The following is a 5,949-nucleotide window of genomic DNA, read 5'->3' as shown; positions in this document are numbered from 1 at the left end:
TAATATTTATGGAGCATTTTCTAAGTGTTGGGTAACATTCTAAGGCCATTTCTCAAGCCAGCTTCACATAAGGGTGACAAAGAAACCCACCTGCAGAGATTCTGAAATTGGTTCTACGTTGAGAATGGGGTTGCTGTGTATTTTAAAATAAGCACATGTAAATAATCAATCAACTGGGAATGAAAACCACTAGTATAAGTGTTATTAATGGGGTTTTTTTCCTTTTTTTTCTTTTTTTTAATTTTTTTATTGGAATATAATTGCTTTACACTCTTGTACCAGTTTTTGAGGTACACCAAAGTCAATCATCTGTATTTATACACATATCCCCGTATCCCCTCCCTCCCTCGATTCCCCCCCATCCTCCCTGCCCCAGTCCTCTAAGACATCATCCATCCTTGAGTTGAATTCCCTTTGTTATACAGCAACTTCCCACTGGCTATCAGTTTTACAGTTGGTAGTATATATATGTCTGTGCTACTCTCTCATTTCGTCTCAGCTTCCCCTTCACCCTCCGCCCCCCCAAACCTCAAGTTTTCCAGTCCATTCTCTGCATCTGCATCTTTATTCTTGTCTTGTCACTGACTTCATCAGTACCATTTTTAAATTCCGTATATATGAGTTAGCATATAATATTTGTCCTTCTCTTTCTGACTTACTTCACTCCGTAGGAGAGACTCTAGGTCTATCCACCTCATGACATATAGCTCCATCACATTCCTTTTTATAGCTGAGTAATATTCCATTGTGTATATATATGCCACATCTTCTGTATCCATTCATTTGTTGATGGGCATTTAGGTTGCTTCCATGTCCTGGCTATTGTAAATAGTGCTGCAATACACATTATGGTACATGTTTCTTTTGGGATTATGGTTTTCTTTGGGTATATGCCCAGGAGTGGGATTACTGGATCATATGGTAATTCTATTTTTAGTTTTTGAAGGAACCTCCAAATTGTTTTCCATAGTGGCTGTACCAACTTACAGTCCCACCAACAGTGCAGGAGAGTTCCCTTTTCTCCACACCCTCTCCAACATTTGTTGTTTCTAGGTTTTGTGATGATGGCCACTCTGATCGGTGTGAGGTGATACCTCATTGTGGCTTTGACTTGCATTTCTCTGATGATTAGTGATGTTGAGCATCTTTTCATGTGTGTGTTGGCCATCTGTATGTCTTCTTTGGAGAAATGTCTATTTAGGTCTTCTGCCCATTTGTGGAATTAATTACTTTTAAAAACTTTCTTGCAAGAGTCAAATTGTGTTGGTTCAATTATTATTATAACTTTATAGTTATGGAAATTTCCCAGATGTGTTTGCATTCTTCTATTTTGATTTTATTCACAATTAAGTCCTTGTGACATGCAAAAATAATGAACCGGAGTTACCTTTAAATATTTTAGGATAATAACTGTAATGCCTGTACCAGGAAGGGTTGCCATGAAAATCAGTTAAGTAGACCTAAGAGGCTGGGTCCTGACCTGGCTGTGGAACCTCCACTGGTGCTAAACTCCTAACTGTAAATAAGAGTTATTTTTTATGACCAGGAGAACAAAACCATCAGCTATATGAAAAGGCACTCCTTTCTCAGAATCAGTTTTTCAAGGAACGTGACCTGTAGGAGGATAGACAGTGTCTCATGAGAGCTTATTTGTGATGCCTGGGGGTCTGGAGTTGAGAAGGGCTTCCCTTAGGAAGTGGCAGCTAAACTGAGGACAAAAGCTATGTTTTCTCCTTCCTTCCTCCCTTTCTTCCCTCCTTCCTTCCTTCACAGGGATGATATAAATGTTTTACACAGTATATCCTTTCAAAATTTTACATTTGAACTCTGAACTTATTCATAAGACAAATAAATGATTATTTTAAACAGGATATTAAGGCTCAAATTCTTAATATCACAGAACCATTATAGTGACAACTTGGATTGCAAACAATTTATTAGGAAAAATATGGGAGTTTTCTTAATAACAATTTTGACAAATAAAAAAGTTGACAAATCAGAATGTGTAGAGAAAATATTGGTTATTTGGGAACTTTTCTCATAAAATGGATGGGTTACACAAATTCTTCCATTTACTTAAGAAAAGAGTGCTAAGTCAGTTTGGGCTGCTGTAACAAAGTACCATAAACGGGGTGGGGTTGGGGCATTGTAAACAACAAACATGTATTTCTCATAGTTCTGGAGCCTGGAAGACTGCGATTGAAGTGCCAAGATCAGCAAATTTTGGTGAAGACTCTCTTCCAGGTTGCAGACTGTCCACTTCGCATTGTGTCCTCAGAGGGCAGAGAGCAGAGAGAAATAGCAACTCTCCCATGACTCTTACAGGGGTACGAATACCATCATGAGGGCTCCATCCCTATGACCTCATCGAATCCTAATTATCTCCCAAAAACCCACCTCCTAATATCATCACATTGGAGGTAGGATGTCAACGTATGAATGTTGGGGGGACACAAATATTCAGTCCATAACAAGGACTAATGGGGAAATGATAGCTTCCCTGGAGGATGTGAAGGGCTGTTGCAGAGATCAATAGTGCATGTGTTTCCAGAGGCAACTACAGTGTAGAATAAATTCTATAAGACACTCACAGAATAGATTCATCTTTCTTCCCCCAAACAGTCCTTGGCATCCATGGACCCATTCCTGGAAATTCACTCTTCCGCTCACTTAAAAAAAAAAAAATGAAGTTACATGAATGACACAAAGGACTTTTCCAGCTTTAAGATTCTGTGATTGAAACATTAGTCCAAACTTATTTCCAAAAGGTAGCTCAAATTTGGTTTCATTCATTTAATAAATATTTGAGTGCCTGCACTCTGATATACACTTACTATGCGCAGTCAGACCAGAGTTTGCCAAATATAGAACTTGGCTCCCAGGGAGTATACAGTCTAGACTTTAGCAAAGAGTGGGGATGAGAGTCAGTGAGGAGTAGGACTGGAAGAAATCTAAATAGGAGATTTCAGATAATTCTGTATCAATATAATTAAAGGTATTTAAGCAAATTGGGTTAATTTTATTTCATTCCTGAGAACTGTCTACCCTTTATTTGATTCTAGACTTCATACAGGAAAGAAAAGCTAAATTTTGAATGAGGCAGTTTTCTGTGAACACCTTGCCACTGCTTTATACATTCATGGTATCTCTTTTTTATTTTTATTGGAGTATAACACAACATAATGTGTACAAATCTTAAATGAATGAAGAACTTTTACTAACATATACATTCATAGCTACTTACCTAGATCAAGATATAAAGCACTTCCATCACCCCGAACATGTCTTTGTGACCATTCCCAGTCAATACTCCCCACCCCCAAGGTACCCAAAACACTGATTCCTATGTCCATCAATAACTTTGCTTACTCTTATGTTTCATAAAACTGGAATCATATAATATATACATTTTTATGTCATTCAAAATTATGTCTTTGAGGTTTACCCATGTTGTTGTGCATAGCAGTATTTGTTCTTTTCATATAGGTGTGGAGTTTTCTGTATTTTGGTATACCATATTTCATTTACCTATTCTACCAATGATGGGCATTTGAATTATTTCCAGTGTGGTGCTATCTTTAAAACTGCTATAAGCCTTTTTAGAATATGTTTTCTGGACATAAGCACTCATTTCAGTCAGGTATATAAATAAGAGTGAGAGGGCTATGCTGTAGAGTGGGAGTATATTAGATTTACTAGATGCGTCAAAGTAGTTGCACCCATTTATAATCTGACCAGTGGTGTATGAAAATCCCCATTGCTTCATGTCCCTGCAAGCCTTTGGTATTTTTAATCTTTTGCATTTTAGCCTTTCTGGTGGGTGAGTTGATGATTATCTTGATATGTCTAATGATAATGTGGAGGAGAACAAGCATAAACATTTCTGCACAGGAAACAGGGCATAAATGTCACTTAAAGTTCTTGAGAAGCACTTGCTTTTGGATGTGAAAACTTGGAAGAAATTTAACTGTGATATTTCAGCAAAAGAGGGACAAGGAATAGGCTCAAAGAAGGTGAAGATTTGGTATTTCCGACTGCCCAGTGTATTGATCTTTGATTATCACAGTAACTCTCCAGTCCCAACATCCATGGCTCTTTACAGGGAGAAGAAAGACCTGCTTACAAGTCTCCTCAGGGCCCCTTGCATGTCCCTGTTCCTCAAGCTGTAGATGAAGGGGTTCAGCATGGGGATGACCACGGTGTACATCACTGAGGCAACTGCCCCCTTTGAGGAGGAAGGGGAGAAGGCAGAACTGAGATACACTCCTAACCCTGTCCCATAGAATAAGGAAATGACTGTTAGGTGAGACCCACAGGTGGAAAAAGCTTTGTACTTCCCCTCAGCTGAGGACATTTTGAGTATGGCAGAAATAATCTTAGCATAAGAGAAAAAGATCCCAGTCAGTGGAATAACACCCAGCAGGCCAGTCACAGAATACAGCACAATGTAATTGCTCAGAGTATCAGAACAGGCAGACTTGAGCACCTGAGCAAATTCGCAGAAGAAGTGAGGAATTTTTGTGTGTGTGCAGAACGAGAGATGCAATATCATCAGACTGTGCAGGAGGGAGACTAGGACACTGAGGACCCAAGAGATTAGAGCCAGCAGGGCACAGAGGTGAGGGTTCATGATGACTGTGTAGTGCAGAGGGTGGCAGATGGCCACAAACCGGTCATAGGCCATCACAGTGAGGAGGAAGTGGTCCAAATACACAAAAACCAAGAAAAAACACATCTGGGTGATGCAGCCTTCATAGCTGATGATTTTGCTTTGTGTCTGTATGTTCACCAGCATTTTTGGAACTACAGTGGAATTGAAACAAATATCAGAAAAAGACAGGTGGAAGAGGAAGAAGTACATGGGGGTGTGGAGGTGGGCATCAGAGGTAACAGCCAGGATGATTAGAAGGTTCCCAAGCACGGTGACCAGGTACATGGACAGGAACATCCTGAAGAGGAGGGGCTACAGTTCTGGATCCTCTGACAGTCCCAAGAGGAGGAGTTCTGAGACACCTGTTTGGTTTCCTGCATCCATGTAGCTGATAATTCTGCCAGCTAACCGACAAAACAGTACTAATTAAAACAAAGAAACAGGAGTCCCCAAATAAAAAGATACTTTGATCCTATTAGTGACAAAAAAAGGAAAAAAAACATATTTTTGACTAACAATCTAATATGCATTCACTGAGAGGATTACAAACACCATTATCTGGTACAGGTATCATTTTGGGGAAAATCTCATCCCCTCTTCTGAACTTTTTTCACAAATTAGTGATTGCCTTCAAGATCTATCTCAATAGACCACCAACTTCTGTGGTGTCCAGCTCAGCATCAGCCCATTTCAGGTATAGCACATCAATGGCTTGAACCTACTTCCTTCTTTCAGGTGGAATTTTGCCTCTTGGGTAATTCTGTGTTTTCCAAAATGTCTTTAATAGTCTAGCAGATCCACGTGTGTTGGTAGTGCTCTTGCCCCACTTTGCTCTGTGGCCAAGCCCCCTGGAAACAACTAATTTGAGCAGAGAGTGGTGTTTGGCCCAATGTGGCCAAACAGCTTCACCCTGGGAACTTGTAAATAAAATCCTATTTCCATTAATAATCTGGGGGGCTGGATTTGATGGGACACACCAACCAAGTGTGTGGGGTTGGACTGGCCACCACTAGGCTTGCAAAGAAGGCAGCATATGCTCCAGAATCCGGGCACTGAACAACGAAGCTAGGTGTGGCAGTAAGTACAAAGTCAAAGATGGGCCCCAGGGTCTGACTGCTCGGGCATGAATCCTGGCTCTGTAGCTCATTGATCTTGGGTCAGTTATTTGATTTCTAAATTCCTCATTTCCTTCTTGGTGAAACGGGCTTATTAATGGTACCTATTCCATAGGATTGTTGAGAGGGATAAGTGACCTAGTGTTTAAATGACAGTGCCTCAAACACTATGGAAACCTAAAG

At 40.1% G+C, this 5,949-nt stretch overlaps 1 pseudogene; it reads right to left on the bottom strand.

Annotated features, from left to right (window-relative positions):
- Positions 1 to 4,096: 4,096 nt before the first annotated feature.
- On the bottom strand, positions 4,097 to 5,708 carry LOC130836895 (olfactory receptor 7A10-like; annotated as a pseudogene).
- Positions 5,709 to 5,949: the final 241 nt, after the last annotated feature.

This window comes from Hippopotamus amphibius, chromosome 15, assembly GCF_030028045.1.
Source record: "Hippopotamus amphibius kiboko isolate mHipAmp2 chromosome 15, mHipAmp2.hap2, whole genome shotgun sequence".
NCBI lineage: Eukaryota > Metazoa > Chordata > Mammalia > Artiodactyla > Hippopotamidae > Hippopotamus > Hippopotamus amphibius.
Note: the sequence above shows the minus strand (reverse complement) of the source record. Positions and strands in the feature narration are given on the sequence as shown.